Source organism: Chiloscyllium punctatum, chromosome 5 (genome assembly GCF_047496795.1).
Source record: "Chiloscyllium punctatum isolate Juve2018m chromosome 5, sChiPun1.3, whole genome shotgun sequence".
In the NCBI taxonomy this organism is placed as follows: Eukaryota; Metazoa; Chordata; class Chondrichthyes; order Orectolobiformes; family Hemiscylliidae; genus Chiloscyllium; species Chiloscyllium punctatum.
In genome coordinates this window covers 69,016,092-69,033,034 of record NC_092743.1, presented here as the reverse complement: position 1 = coordinate 69,033,034, position 16,943 = coordinate 69,016,092, and the positions used below count along the sequence as shown (strand labels likewise).

The following is a 16,943-nucleotide window of genomic DNA, read 5'->3' as shown; positions in this document are numbered from 1 at the left end:
TGTGCAGTGAGCAGTGTGTCTGTGTGCAGTGCTGTGAGCAGTGTGTCTGTGTGCAGTAAACAGTGTGCCCCTGTGCAGTGGCAGTACAGTGAGCAGTGTGTCTGTGTGCAGTGCTGTGAGCAGTGTGTCTGTGTGCAGTGAGCAGTGTGTCTGTGTGCAGTAAACAGTGTGCCCCTGTGCAGTGGCAGTACAGTGAGCAGTGTGTCTGTGTGCAGTGAGCAGTGTGTCTGTGTACAGTACAGTGAACAGTGTGTCTGTGTGCAGTGCCTGCGCAGTCGAGGTGTTGGGGGCGGAGCCGGGGCCCTCAGTCATGTGACACAGTGTTTACATCCTCAGCTGTTTTGGAGTTGGAGTTGAGGAAGAGCGGTGGCTGAGCTGGAGCGACTGACCGAGCGGGGCCCCGAGGTTCGCGGCCTCATTGTCCCGGTCTAGCTCCCTGTATACGGTGGGTGTTGTGGGGTTGTATTTGTAAAGATGTGTGTGAGGAGCGCGGTGTTGCTGTCCCTGTCCCCGTGCCCCCCCACCCCCCACCCCCACCCCGGGCTGTCCCGGGCCGGCTGGCCTGGAGGTACTGACTCTCCCCGGTTGAAGCGGGCCCAATCTCCCCCCTCCCCTACTCCCGGCCCGCAGCCTCTGCAGGAGGCCCGACGCCTGTCAGGGTGGCCCTAGGGTGATGGGACCAGCGGGGTTGTAGGCCGGACTTGTGAAGAGTGTGCGGAGCAGACAGGATGTGTCTCCTTTTGTCTTTATTTGCTGCACGATGCCACAGACAGATGATCAGCTGAGCCCAGTAATCGCGCTCTGTCTGCCCACACTCACCAACTCTAAACTCTCCTTAACTCTGCCAGCGTTAACTACTCACTGCCTTTGATCTCTTCTGGAGGAAGTACTCATCTCGCCTTTTCATAAACTGGCTGTGCTTTGTTATACTTTTCCAAACATTGAAGCCCTGAGTAGTGAACTTTGTATTTAAAGTGCCACGGTTTCTGCTAATGTCGTCATTGTTTTTTTTCGTGGTAGCGATCTCTAATATGGTTTGCTGGGAGTTAAAGTTTTAAGGAGCCTTGTTTACCTATTTAACTATTCGCATAGTAGTCAAAGCAAACATTCGGGTAAAGAAGGTTTTAAATACCGCTTTCCATTATTTGTGCAGATGAACTGGACAATCGACACATGTTTTCTTTTTGTCTGCAGGTTTGAAGAAAAGACCGACGTAGGAATGGTGCTGATTTTTATTTTCAAAACTTTGCTTGAAATTTGCTTCCAAGTTTTTGGCTTGTATCTTGCAATGTGATGTTACTGTTAATCATACGGTGCGAGGAAGGACAGACATGTCCTTTGGTCTAGATATGACTGGGTTTTGTGCATATTTATCTAAAACTTAAAAATACTTTTACTGTACCTTGTTGAATTCATGATTTGGAGATGCCGGTGTTGGACTGGGGTGTACAAAGTTAACAATCACACAACACCAGGTTATAGTCCAACAGGTTTAATTGGAAGCACACTAGCTTTCGGAGCGACGCTCCTTCATCGGGTCGCTCCGAAAGCTAGTGTGCTTCCAATTAAACCTGTTGGACTATAACCTGGTGTTGTGTGATTTTTAACTTTGTTGAATTCATGTTAACTTGTTCTAAAAGTTGTTTCACAACCCCTAACTTGGTAAACAAACTGCAAGAGTCCTTTTGATTCTTTGGAAATGGTGTGTAAGACCCTGTGCTAAGGTTGAAATTCATTTAGACACCTAGTGATCATGCTAGTAATGTGCACAGTGTAATTTCTCTTTTTGTAGAAGAGTTTGTGAAGAAAATTCTACAATTGGGATTCAAGTGAAAAACAATTATTTGTTTGGGTATTAGAAAGCTGCAGCAAGTCCAAAGGTCTTTGGTTGTAACAACAATGAGGAAACAAGAAAAAACTACAAAGGGCCACTGTTTTTGCTTTGATTTCTGATGTAGAGCTTCACATGTTGACACACACGTTGGAACATTCTAGTTCTCATTATTGCCATCCCAAAAATTGGATTGTGCACCTGCAGCTGAAGGGGTGCACCACCAGAAAATTAGTCCATATATAGAGAGGAAAAAACAAAGCCTCATTACAGAACTTGGAAGTGGTGTTTGTGTTGTTGCTTGTTTTTTTTTGTAATTTTCAAGTTATTCCTTTTTGTTTTGCTGTATGGAAGCAAATCTGTCCAGAAGAACAAGGAACAATATCTCAATACTGGAGTTAAATATGGAAGTAGAAGGAGAACAATGACTAGTGTCTGAAAAATAGTGTTCTTGGGGTTTGTCTCTGAGCAATTCCATATCATTGAACTACATTGAGAATGTTATATTTACTTGCTACTCGACTATGTATATTAATGAAGAGTTTAAAGCATTATGGAAAGATTGAAGCTGGGTAAGAGGTGTCGTTACTCAAAATGAAATGTAAAATAAATACACTTCAGAAAAGGTTAGTTTACAGAAACTCAGTTTGAAATGATACTGATAATAAAAACTTTACTCGCCCATAGGCTTTAGGCATGTGAGTAGGATGGATTGGGCCCAAGACATGGTATTCTGCAGAAAAATGCACAGTGACATTGACATCATAAATTTAAAAAAACCTTTTGAAAGTATAGATGTTTTATACAAGACATGGTGTATTATTTTCTGAATATGCATGATTGCATGTATAAATATATTACTGCAATCTTTTGGGCAGTATGCCTTCTGTGTTCTGTTCATGATTTTTCCAAAAGTATTTTTGTGGAGGTGACATCATATTCTAATCATAAAGCTTCACGAAAACCTAATTGAAATAAATAAATGTTCTTACTACAGAAGCATGTTCTGGCAAAAAAAGTTGTTGCTTCTAACTTTTTCTGTTTTTTAAAGCCATGCAATAAAGGAATTGTGTTATAGAGATCCTCGGGATATCATTTGTAAGGTATCTCAGAAATTTATTTAATTTGTTGCAGGTAATTATTTCATGTTTAAATTGTGGATAAAAATGCGTTCATGGTGGAACTAGAGAATTCACTTTGTACTTTGAAGGCGAGGAGGGTTTATGGATGCAGTTTCCTTGGCCAAGAGTAAAACTAAACATTGCACTTTGTTTATATACAAATCCTTTATTGCACTATAGTAACTAACTTTCTGGTTTAAATTAACACAGTTAAAGCCTTAGACTGGTATATTATCAACTGTCAATATTGGAACAGAAATAGGCCATTCAACTTCTTCAACCTATTTTCTCATTGAATTACAACATAGCTGATCTGTACCTCAAATCCATTTGTAATTTAGATTAGATTTAGATTACTTACAGTGTGGAAACAGGCCCTTCGGCCCAACAAGTCCACACCGCCCCGCCGAAGCGCAACCCAACCATACCCCTACATTTACCCCTTACCTAACACTACGGGCAATTTAGCGTGGCCAATTCACCTGACCCTGCACATCTTTGGACTGTTCCATTTTCCTTAATACCCTTGCCCAGCTAAAATTGGTCAGTTCCAGGTTTGAAGATTCTAATTGACTGAGCATCCACTACTGTTGTCAGTTAGTGACAATCCTATTCCGTGTATATTCTGATAATACCCAACACTGCTTTATGACTATCTCTTGATTCTCCATTGTCTCTGAATTGGAATTACATGTTTGGTGTCAGATTTTTTTTTTGAACAGAAATTCCTTCCAATTAAACAGTGGGAAGACTAAAATAATTTGATAATTCTAGATTTCCAGCAACTCTGGCTGGTCACTTGCTTTGTGCCTCTGTCAACTTGAGCTCATTGCAATTATTGCTGTCTGTCTCCTAAGCAGCACCAAGTTCACTTCATCCTTTCCCCTATGTTTGCTGACCTGTGCTAGCTCCAGATCTGGCAGTGTCTTCACTTTAAACTTACTATTTTTGAATCCTTCTGTGGCTTTATACTGCCTTATTTTATGTAAACTCCTGCCTACAATCTTCCAAGATTTCTATCCCTAAACTTTTCTGGTTCTCTTCCTTTTAAGGCACTCCTTAAACTTGCCTCTTTGACCATGCTTTTTGTCTGTTCTAATATTTGCTTATGGCTTGGTGCCAGATTTTTATTTGACAGCACCAATGAAGTGCTTTGGGGTGTTTTATTATGTCCGAGCTACTATATAATTGCAAATTGTTGTCAACGCCTAGACTTCCATTGTGTGCTGTGTAGAGAAGCTACTTCCTTATTTTTCACTCCAAAACAGCCTGGCTACAATCTTATGATTGTACCTTCTTGTCTGCGTTCTCTACTACAGCAAATAGTACTTTCTAATTATATAGTAATGAAATGTAGATGACTGGCTGAGCCAGCATTTCTTGACAATTGCTTGTTCCCTTTAGAATGTGGTGATGAACTGTCGTCTTGACCCACTGCAATCCGTTTAGCATAGGTAAAACCACAATGGCATTAGGAACGGAGTTCCAGGATTTTGAACCTATTATGTAGGGTGACGTCAGTGATATATTTCCAAGTCAGGATGGTAGGTGGTTTGGAGGAGAAGGTGGTGATATTCCCATGTAATTTCTGCCCTTGTCTTAGTAAATGGTGGTGGTCATAGGTGAGGAAGGTGCAGTCTGAGAGGCCTGGTGAATTTCTGCAGTGCGTTTTTGTAGGTAGTACACACTGATGTTACTAAGCATTGTTGGTGAAAAGAACAGATATTTATGAATGTGGTGCTAATCAAGTGGGCCACTGTAGTCTTGGATATTGTCAAGCTTCTATAGTGTTGATGAGTTCAGCTTCAAACCGACAAGTCGGGAGTATTCCAACACACTCCTGACTTGTGCCTTATAGATGATAGGAAGTGAAAGACTTTCAGGATTCCTAGCTTCTGGTCTGCTCTTACAGCTGCAGTATTTAAATGGCTAGTTCACTTCAGTTTCTGGTCAGTGGTAACCCCAGGATGTTGATAGTTGAGGATTTAGTAATGGTAATGCCATTTAATATTGAGACATGGTTGGATTCTCTTTTATTGGAGCTGGACACTTGGGTGGCCTTACTGTTATTTGCCACTTTTCAACCCAAACCTAGATATTATTCAGATGTTGTTGTTGTATTTGGACTGGGACTGCTTCAGCACCTGATGAGTTGCAAGTGATGTTGAACATTGATTAAACAATGAACATCCCCACTTCTGAATTTATGACTGAGGGAAGGTTATTGATGAAACAACTGAAAATGTTTGGGTCTAGCACACTCCCCAGAGGAACACCCTGCAGAGAGCACAAGTCAACAGGATTACTGTTGGAATGTTGTCAGGGCTCATAGCTTTTGGTGGTATCTAAATGCCGCCATCCAATTCTTGATTGAATTGAATTGTCTAAAGATTGACATCTGTTATGCTGGAGACCTCCAGAACCAGCCCAATCATCTCTGAGCGCTTCTGGCTGAAGATTGTTGCAAATGCTTCAACCTTCTCTTTTGCCTCAGTGTTCTGGGTCCCCTGTTATTGTGATGGGGGGAATATTTGTGGTGGTGTTCCCTGTGATAAGTTGTTTAATTGTCCACCACTATTTAAAACTGGGATGTGATGGCAGAACTACTGATCTTTGAAATGATCCGCTAGGTGTGGAATCACTTAGTCCTGTCAATCAGTCTTACTTACACAATTTTCACTCAAGTATTCCTTTTGTATCACTTTACCAGGTAGGCACCTCACTTTTAAGTAAACCTGGTGCTGTTCTTGATGTTGTCCTGCACTCTTTGAATCTGGCTCAATGTTAATGGTGGGGGATATTTCATGCAGTGAAGTTACAGATTTTATTTGAGTACAAGTCTGCTGATGGCCCACAGCACCTCATGGTGCCTAGTCTTGAGTTGCAGTATTTATTAGAATTTATCACTGTGATGATGCTGATTGACATAAAAGATTGCATTCTCAATGTGAAGGCTGGTTGTCATCTCCATAATGACTGTGTGCAGTGGTCACTCTTCGCAAGACTTTCATGGATTGATGTAACTGCTGCAGGCAGATTGGTGAGAATGAAGTTTTATACTTTTCCTTCTCATTTGATTTCCCTCACCACCTGCATACTATACTAAGTCTAGCAGATCGTCCTTTAGGATTCAACCAGCTCAGTTAGCGCCCTTGCCAACCTCCGTGCATCTTTCAAGTTGTACTCTATATGGAGGAGCATTGATCCATCAGATGATTTTGAGGGTAGGGGTTAAAAAGCAGGAGATTTCCATGTCCATGTTTGTTTTGATGCCATGAGACTTCATAGGGTCTGGAGTCAATGGACTCCCATGCTACTCCCTTCTGATTATATACCACAGTGCTTCCACCAATGCTGGGTTTGTGCTACGTTGGGACGAGTCATACCAGGGATAGTGATGGTGATAGTGTGGTGTTTTCTAATACATTAGGAGAAAGTGAGGACTGCAGATGCTGGAGATCAGAGCTGAAAATGTGTTCCTGAAGAAGGGCTCATGCCCGAAATGTTGATTCTCCTGCTCCTTGGATGCTGCCTGGCCTGCTGCACCTTTCCAGCAATACATTTTCAGCGCTTTTCTAATACATTATAAGGTATGATTCTATGAACGTTACTGTCAGGCTGTTGGTTGACTAGTCTATGCAAAACCTTTCCCAATTTTGGGTCTAGCCACTAGATATTACTAAGAATGATTTTGCAGGGTCGACAGGGCTATATTTGCCTTGACATTTTAATGCCTGGTTCAATAACTTTATGTTTTGTTATAACTGTATTGTCTGCTCGGCCATTTCGGAGGTCTGTCAAGAGTCAAATATACTGCTATGGGGCTGGAGTCACGTGTAGGCCAGACCAGACAAGGACAGCAGTTTCCTTCTGTAAGCATTGGCATGGTCAGCATTGGTCTTTTTAATTCCTGATTTTTATTGGATTCAAATTACACTCTCTACTGTTGGGGTATTTGTTGCTGGATCTATAGAACATTACATGAGAGTCTGAATTTGAGTCCACTCTTCGTTATAATTTTAGAGATCTCAACTTTCTAAATTCAGAGAATGACAGCAAAGTTTATGCAACTCAGTACTTTAATTTCTTTTTTGTACTATAATCATCCAAGGATAATATATTTTCTGATGCACAAAACCAAATCCTGTTGGAAGTTGGTGGTGCAGTTTTAATGTCATTGGACTAGTAATCCAGTACTTCAGGCTAATGTTTGGTGAGTCTAGGTGTGAATCCCAGATGGTGAAGCATCACTTAAGTTTTATTGTACTCCATCTCCATTGACAAAGGTCTGTATTCCTTTTTGATAAGTTCTTATAACAGGAACTGAAAATATGAGACATTGTGAAGACAGATGTATTAAGTTAATATATTCTGTTCTATTGAAAATAGTAGCAATAAAGAACACCGTTATGAAAATGGGTATGATAAAAATAATGAAGAACTGCAGATGCTAGAAATCTGAATCAAAATCAAAGTGCTGAAGAAAATCAGCAGATCTAGCAGCATCTGTAAACAGGTAATGTTTTGAGTCCACCGTTCCAACTATAAGATTCAATATTAACTCTGTTTCTTTCTCTCCAGATGATGGCAGACCCATTGAATTTATCCAGCACATTGTTCTTGTTTAAGGTTTTCAGCATCTGCAATACTTTGTTTTTATTTTGTTAAATTAGATCGTATTTGAGTAATTTAATAGGGTGAAGTTGGCATTGTTAATAGGAGGTTGATGAGAGTCTTACGGTTGCAAATCTTTTTCACAACGTTCTGCTTCGTAGATTTGTTAGTAAAATGCAAGTTAAAATTACTGTGGCTGGTGCAGAGTAGTGAAAGATTGCCAGGTGGACGGAAGTATACTTTTTTTTTTCTCTAGCCTAGCTATAGGGATGACTGATTTTTCTTTCATGTGTATATATAATATTAATGTCATTATAACGAAGCACGATTCTAACCTTTTTCTAACTGACGTAATTAAAGAGACCAATTAACAACAGACTTTAGGATAAAGCAACTGGTGAAAAAGAGACTACAGATGAAACTTGTGAATTGACATAATGTAGAGAGGAGAGCTATAAGAGATAAATTTTACAGCGTTAAAAGGGTGTACGTACATCTTCACTGAAGATGACCTGTCAAATTAGAAGGGTTTACACAATCCTTTTGACTTTATTAATATGGACAGAGTGCAAAAACAAACAAATTCTAATTAAGGCGGTACTGTGTCCAATTCTTTCGACCTTCCCTCAGGAGCGATGTCTTAAGACCTTTTGAAAGAGGACAAATAGATTTCCTAGAATGGGCTCAGGGACGAGGAAGTAGAAAATGTGGATTTTTTTTTTCTCCTTCGAGCAAGGAAAAAGTAGTGTTGAAAATCTTAAACAGATTTGATAGAGTAACTAAGAAAAATTGGTTCCAGAGAAGAATTACTTATGTTTCCCAGCCTTCTGTCAGTGAATTAACAGATGACTGTGCTTGGTGAAAGGACCAGAAGTAACATGAGGAATTTTTTCTTCTCTAGTTTTGCATTGTTGTGATCTGCAATATACCTGACAGTGGAAATAGATTTAATGACCTTTACAGTGATTGGATATATACATTAGGCAGGGAATTACTGGGTTAAAGGAAGAGAATGGAGGTGGTGATCTTCAGGAATTTGATTGGGTAGTTCTAACTGAAGCAAGATGTGCTGATTGGCCTCCTTCTGTTATCTATATTCTGATTCTACCTGTACTCTTAATCTTTAGTGATATGTACGCTTTTACCCCTCCTGACCTCTTAGCCTTCCGCTATCAAGGAAGCATTCTGATTTGTTCTCTGAACTAAACAGACTGGTCAAGGTGAATCTGAACTAGCGCTATCTGGCATTTTTGTTCTTTTACTCCATTATAAAAACAGATACAATATTTGCATATGATAAGTCAACAATTTTCTTATCATTTAATTATAGTCCTTGCCATTACCTTTAAGTTCATTTATAGGAAGTGGGTGTTGCTGGCTAGATGTGGTGAAGGTGATGGTGGGCCACCTTCTTGAACCACTGCAGTTCTAGGGGTGTAAGGACCCACAGTAGTATAAAGGGAGTTGGTTGGTTTTGACCTTGTGATCATGAAGGAATGGTGATGTAATTCTAGGTCAAGATAGAGTGTTGCTTGGAGGGGACCTGTATGTACTCCTGTGCGTTTGCTGACCATGCCGTTATAGTTGTTATAGAGCTTTAAATTTGGAAGAAGTTGTCAAACAAGCCTGGATGCGTTGATTTATGTAGCCCATATTATACTTTGCCACTGTAATTTTCATAATTATATTTCTTTTTTTTTTCAGTGTTGGTTTTCATATCTCTTGTCTTTGTTTTACATTGCTTTGCCATATTTATTGCCATTTAATGACTATTCCTCTTGTGCTGGATTTCCACTTTTCTCATTTATGTGAGTCATACTGCCTCATTAACTACACATATAAAGGCTTTACCTTTTGGGGGTGTGTGTATAGGCTTTATATTGTAACAAATACCTATGGAGTATTTACCATTGTTTTGTAGAATTACATGTTAACACTTGAAACCAATTTACTATACTCTTACTAGCTTTGACAAAGGGTCAGTTAGACTAGAAACGTCAGCTCTTTTCTCTCCTTACAGATGCTGCCAGACCTGCTGAGATTTTCCAGTATTTTCTTTTTTGGTTACTATACTGTCTGCATTCTTTGAGCCTCTGTAAAATGTCTGTGACTTCCTCGTTCAAACCTATCTTCAAACTGAATCATATTGACCAAGACTTTGTCAAAATATGGTGAGGCTGATGGACTTGATCTTATTTAAGCATAAATATGTAGGAACTTCGTGAAAATGTTAATTTGGTTTCTGTTTTGCCATTAGATTGCATTGAGTGGTCTAAAATTGCTGTATTTACTTGGGAGAGTTAGAACTAAACTTGCGATGCAAAGTTAAACCACATAATTGCAAGTCCAAGCACTACTTAATAATTTGGCATCTCATCAAAAATATTCATTGAACAATGATTAAACACTAATTGTGTACCATCTACAAGGTGCTTTACAAAAATCCAGTAATGTTTCTTCGACAGCACCTTTCAAACGCATACCTAGAAAGATAAGGGTAGCAGATATTTTGGGATGACATCATCTTGAAATTCCTTTCCCAGTCATTCACTATCCTCTTTTAGAAATATATCGTCATTCCTTCATTGTTCTCTGTTAATATCCTGGAACTCCACCTCTAATTGCTTTTTGGTTGTGTTTGCACCAAATTGACCATAGCTGTTCAAATAGACAGCTGAACACCTTCAAGGGCAAGTAAGGCTAGTGCAGCCAGTGAAGCACATAACCTGAAATTGAACCTTTAAAAAAATAATTGCCAGAAATCAATTCTCCCAAACTGAAAATATGACTATGAAACTTTTATTACTTGTTTGAAAAGATCATAGAAATATAAAATGTAAACATTTTATTTTCGTTCTTCATTTTTCTCACACTCATAATCTCTACCTGATTTTATTTTTCCCTTTTTGTTCTCAGTTTGACGTTGAATTCAGGCACTCTAATTTATAGTTCCTATGTAACCCTGCTGTTTATTTCTTAAACTTGAATTTGTTTAACAACGGATGCAATAGATGACTTGTGTGAAAGTACAGGTAAATTTCTGTCTGATGTGGAAGGGTCCTTTAGGGCCTTGGATGGAGGTGTCAATGCTGGTTTTGCACTTCATGCTTTGGCAGGGGAAGGTGCTGAGAGTTGGGTGTGGGCTGATGTGGGATGTGGATCTGACAAGGGAGTCATGGATGGAATGGTCTCCTAAAATGACAGTGGAAGAACAGTGATCTGCAGGTTGAGAGTTCTTTATCCCAAAACCTCGGGGCGAACTGGCTTTCATTACAAGGATATTTTCTGTTTGTGGGTCTACATTTTAATCCGTTATGTCCTTTTGTGGGGAAAAAAGTTTGCTTGTCCTGAACTGACCTTTTTTTTTTAAAAAACCCCAAAAGGCCAAACTCTGCATGTCTACAGCTCCATTCAAGCTCCTTTTAGAGGAGAGAGAAACTTTACTTGGCCCAAACGAAGCTGAAAGTTTTTTTTCCCCAAAGTGCAAGACCTCGACATGTCTACAGGTCTACTTGAATCTATTTCTGAAAAGACCTTTTTGGTTTTTAGGTCTGTTTGATTTTTAGAAATATGGATATCCGACCTGTAGTTCCAGATCGTGATGGTGTGTGGTTTAGAGAGGAAATTGTAGGTGATGATGTCTTATTCAATTGCTATTCTTACTCTTCTAGTTGGTAGAGATAACATCCTTGGAAGTGCTGTTACTGGAGCCTGAGTAAGTTAGTTCAATGCATGTTGTAGTGAATGTTGAACATGGCAGCTGGAGTGCAGATCAAACAGGTTTGCTTTCTCAATGTTGCTGGAGCTGCATCCACCCAAACAAGTGGAGAGAATTTCTTCACACTCCTGCCTAATATGTCTTATACATATTACCATATTAACATTGTGATTCAACAACTTGAATTGTTATTCACAATACATATCAATGATTTAGATGAGTAAAATAAACATAATATCTCCAAGTTCGCAGACACCACAAAGCTGGGTGAGAGGGTAAACTGTGGGGAGGATACAGAGATGCTTCAGTGTGATTTTTGACAAGTTGATTGAGTGGGTAAATGCATGGCAAATAAAATATAATGTTGAAAAATGTGAAGTTATTCTCTTTGGTAGCAAAAGCAAGAAGCAGATTATTATCCAGACTGATTCCTGGGATGGCAGAACTCGCATATGAAGAGATACTAAAACCTTTAGGATTATATTCACTGGACTTCAGAAGAATGAAGGGGAATTTCATTGAAACCAATACAATTCTAACAAAACCAGATTGGATAAATGCAGGAAAGATGTTCCTGATGAGTGGGTAAATACATGGGCATTTAAGTATCTAAGCAGTCATGAATAGTGCTAAACATTATGCAATCAACAGTGAACATTGCCTATTCAGACCTAATGAATGATAGAGGGAAGATGGATGAAGCAGCTGGAGATGGTTGAACTTGGGATAAAACTCCTGCAGAAATGCCTTTTGACTGAGATGTTTGACCTCGAACAGTTACTACTGTCTTCCTTTGTGGTCAGCATGACTCTGACCAGCAGAAAGATTTCCTCCTGCTACAAATTGACTCAAGTTTTACCATGGCTCCTTGATGCCATAGTCTATCAGATGCTGCCTTGTTGTCAAGCATGGTCGCACCTGCCTCTTCTCTGGCGTTCAGTTCTTCTGTTCATTTTTTTTTTGGACCGAGGTTGTAATGAGGTCAGGATCTGAGTGGCACTTGTGAATCCAAAACTATTTTATGTTAACCATTCCTTTGCAAGTGCCGTTTGACATACTATTAATGACTTGTTGAAAATAGACCGTTGGAACGGTAACTGGTCAGGTGAGTTTGTCACTCTTTTTGTGAAAAAGATTAACCATCTTAGGTACCTAGGTACAGATTCTTAAGTGCCAATTCTTAGGGCCAAAAATAGAAAAGTAAAGAAATAAAATGTCCATCAACAAATTAGAAAAATAGAGAAAAATGAGTTCAGAATAACAGTCCTACCAGCTCAGACGGCACCAAACTTCACCTTGAGGCCGGAAGTCCAAGTCTACGATGGGCCCTGGAGTCTGCACTGGAATGATCATAAACTCTAATAATTGGAAATACAATATCTCCTCTTTTGCATTACCTTTCACCTGTGGATGCTGTGGAAAGCGATGCAGTTGGTCAAAGAATGGATAAAATTGTCTTGGAAGAAGAATCCCTTTGGATTACAAAGACAAGGGTAAAGATATTTTGTGGAATCACACTGGAGATGCTAGGAATGGTAGAGATCTGTTGAATGTAGAGATTGATGGAGTGGAAGTTGAGACCAAAGATAACTCTGTTGGGAAGGAGGGGCATTTTTAACAAAAATGTGGAAATTACACAACATATGGGCAAGGACCCTGTCAGCCATGGTAAAAGGAAATCTCAATTGGCAATAAAGGAAAGCATATTGAATGCAATGGTGCAGAACATAGAACATAGAACAATACAGCACAGAACAGGCCCTTCGGTCCACGATGTTGTGCCAAACATTTGTCCTAGCTTAAACACCTTTCCATGTACCTATCCAATTGCCGCTTAAAGGTCACCAATGATTCTGACTCTGCCACTCCCACAGGCAGTGCATTCCATGCCCCCACCACTCTCTGGTTAAAGAACCTACCCCTGACATCCTCCCTATACCTTCCACCCTTCACCTTAAATTTATGTCCCCTTGTAACACTCTGTTGCACCCGGGGAAAAAGTTTCTGACTGTCTACTCTATCTATTCCCCCGATCATCTTATAAACCTCTATCAAGTCACCCCTCATCCTTCGCTGTTCCAATGAGAAAAGCGCACTCGACCTATCCTTGTACGACCTATTCTCCATTCCAGGCAACATCCTGGTAAATCTCCTCTGCACCCTCTCCAAAGCTTCCACATCTTTCCTAAAGTGAGGCAACTAGAACTGCACACAGTACTCCAAATGTGGCCTTACGAAGGTCCTATACAGCTGTAACATCACCTCACGACTCTTGAATTCAATCCCTCTGCTAATGAACGCTAATATACCACAGGCCTTCTTACAAGCTCTATCTACCTGAGTGGCAACTCTCAGAGAGCTATGAACATAGATGCCAAGATCCCTCTGCTCCTCCACCTTACTAAGAACCCTACTGTTAACCCTGTATTCTGCATTCTTATTTGTTGTTCCAAAATGGACAACCTCACACTTGACAGGGTTGAACTCCATCTGTCACTCCTCAGCCCAGCTCTGCATCATACCTAAGTCCCTTTGCAGCCGACAACAGCCCTCCAACCTTCATATCATCTGCAAATTTACTGACCCACCCTTCGACTCCCTCTTCCAAGTCATTAATAAAAAGTACAAACAGCAGAGGCCCCAGAACTGATCCCTGTGGAACTCCACTTGTAACTGGGCTCCAGGCTGAATATTTACCATCTACCACCACTCCCTGACTTCGACCGATTCGCCAGTTCTCTATCCAACTGGCCAAATTTCCCACTATTCCATGCCTCCTGACTTTCTGCATAAGCCTACCATGGGGAACCTTATCAAATGCCTAACTAAAATCCATGTACACTACGTCCACTGCTCTACCCTCATCCACATGCTTGGTCACCACCTCAAAGAATTCAATAAGACTTGTAAGGCAAGACCTACCCCTCACAAATCTGTGCTGGCTGTCCCTAATCGAGCAGTGTCTTTCCAGATACTCATAAATACTATCCCTCAGTACCCTTTCCATTACTTTGCCTACTGCCGAAGTAAGGCCAACTGGCCTGTAATTTCCCTATTCCCTTTTTTGAACAGGGGCACAATATTCACCACTCTCCAGTCCCCTGGTACCACCCCTATTGACAATGAAGATGTAAAGATCATTGCCAACGGCTCTGCAATTTCCTCTCTTGCTTCCCACATAATCCTAGGATATATTCCGTCAGGCCCGGGGGACTTGTCTATCCTCAAGTTTTTCAGAATGCCCAACACATCTTCCTTCCTAACAAGTATCTCTTCTAGCTTACCAGTCCGTTTCATACCCTCCTCTTCAACAATACGGTCCCTCTCATTTGTAAATACTGAAGAAAAGTACTCATTCAAGACATCTCCTATTTTTTCCGACTCAATACACAGTCTCCCACTACTGCCCTTGATTGGACCTACCCTCGTTCTCATCATTCTCCTGTTTCTCACATACACATAAAAGGCCTTGGGGTTATCCTTGATCCTACCTGCCAAAGATTTTTCATGCCCTCTCTTAGCTCTCCTAATCCCTTTCTTCAGCTCCCTCCTGGCTATCCTGTATCCCTCCAATGCTCTGTCTGAACCTTATGTAAGCCTCCTCCTTCCTCTTTACTAGACATTCAACCTCCCTCGTTAACCAAGGTTCCCTCACACGACCATCTCTTTCCTGCCTGACAGGAACATGCATATCAAGGACACATCATATCTGTTCCTTGAAAAAGTTCCACATTTCAATGACCTCCTTCCCTGACAGCCTATGCTCCCAACTTATGCTCCTCAGATCCTGTCTTGCAGCATCATATTTACCCTCCACACCCCACCCCCCTCCGCCCCCCAAAATTGTTAAACCTACCCTGTTGCATGCACCTATCTCTCTCCATAACCAAGGTGAAAGTCACAGAATTTTGGTCACCACCACCAAAATGCTCACCCACTAACAAGCCCATCACTTGTCCCGGTTTATTACCGGGACAAGATGTTGACACTGTTCAACTAGTTGGGTCAGACACAATGAAACCGTAATTTTTTTCCCCCAGGTACTAAGATGGAAAGAAGTCCTAATCAAGGTAGCTGTGTAAGTCATTTTACTAAAAGTGAGCTTTGGTTGTTGGGTTAACCCCAGAAATGGAACCTGTTGTCTGTTCCAAAATCACTTTCTGAAACACCATCCTAAATGCATTTTGGAAGTTCATTAATTTTACTCCATTTCAGTTTCTAAACTCCTGTGAAAATATGACATATGCATTAAAGTCTGCTTTGTGTATAATGTATATGTTATGCATTACTGTACTACAATTTTAACACAAGTGTAATCTACACAGACATGCTCACGTGCATATTTTAATTGCTAATATTAGAATTTGCTTTTTTAATTGTTGCAGTGAGACAAGCAGTAGTGCTGTAGAAATGCTCCCACGTTTATCTCAAATTCAGTTTTGGGAATCGTTTGCATTGGCTTTTGGAGGTGGAAGTGGATCCAGTGTCTGCCTAAAGAGACTTCCTATTTGCAGTACATACTAACCTAACTCTGCTTCACATCAATTCTGAGAATAATCTTCATTTACTTCAGCGTAAGTTTTGCAGCATATTCAATCCATTGTATACTGATCTTGATATTTTCACAATTTAACTTTATCTTGTTTACAGTGTTCCAAAATTGCTTTGTAGACTATGTACTTCTCTTGTACTAAGCATTTGTGAATTGAGTATTTATCTACTTGTCATTCATGCCAATGTGGATTACATTCCAAATTACAACTGTAAGTCATTTTAAACTGCATTCTACTTTTGCTGCGACCAAACTTAAGACTTCTAAGTTTATGTGCTTGATTATATGTTGCCTCTATCAATTGAGAATGAGAGATTTTAAAACTAAAGCTGGCCAGAATTAACAAGTTAAACCACAGTGTCAAAGAGAATGAACAAAATGGAAAGAACAGATGGGGAAATGCCAATCAAAGCAGAAACGTGGGTTTTAAGAATACAAATTAGAGTCAGTCGTTGTAACAGGAGAGATTTAAAACTGATAGTGGTTCTTTTTTTTTAAATGCTGTCTGGCTATATTATTTGGAAGGAGGATAAAATTAATTTGATAATTATCTTGTAAGTATATCTAGTGTTATATGTGAAAGGCAAGGGGAGGCTATGGCTGAGCGGTATTATCACTAGGCTATTAATCTAGAAAATCAAACTAATGTTCTGGGGACTTGAATTCTGCTACAGCAGATGGTGGAATTTGAATTTAATAATAATCCGGAATTAAAAATCTAATGATGACCATGAAACAGTTGCTGATTGTCAGAGAAAAAAACCCATCTGGTTCACTAATGTCCTTCAAGGAAGGAAATCTTTCAAACCTTCCCCGGTCTGGTCTACATGCGACTTCAGACTTTCAGCAATGGTTGACCCTTAACTGCCCTCTGAAATGGCCCAGCAAGCTACTCTGTTCAAAGGCAACTCAGTGTAGGCAATAAATGCTGGACAGCCAGCAACACCCACACTCCACGAATAAATTTAAAACAAAAACTTGTGCAATGTAGCAAAGCTACTATTATTTTTGTGCATCAATAATATGCTCAATTCTGAGTAAGTCAGAGACTCTGGAGGGGTCCAGTTTGCTTACCTGTATAGTCAGCCAGGAAAAGTTAAGGGATTA

The 16,943-nt window shown here is 40.1% G+C and overlaps 1 protein-coding gene across 3 annotated transcripts in view; it reads left to right on the top strand.

Annotated features, from left to right (window-relative positions):
• The first annotated feature begins 298 nt into the window (after nucleotides 1-298).
• The window catches only part of pcmtd1 (protein-L-isoaspartate (D-aspartate) O-methyltransferase domain containing 1), an 83,735-nt gene continuing 67,090 nt past the window's right edge, over nucleotides 299-16,943 (top strand). Inside the window, exons 1-3 of one of the 3 annotated variants that reach the window (XM_072570510.1) lie at nucleotides 308-445; nucleotides 1,195-1,222; nucleotides 15,670-15,858. The gene's annotated coding sequence lies outside the window, so the exon portion shown is untranslated. Of the gene's footprint in view, nucleotides 446-1,194; nucleotides 1,223-6,411; nucleotides 6,543-15,669; nucleotides 15,859-16,943 lie in introns of those variants that run through there. The other 2 variants (XM_072570509.1, XM_072570511.1) reach the window with 2 other exon arrangements.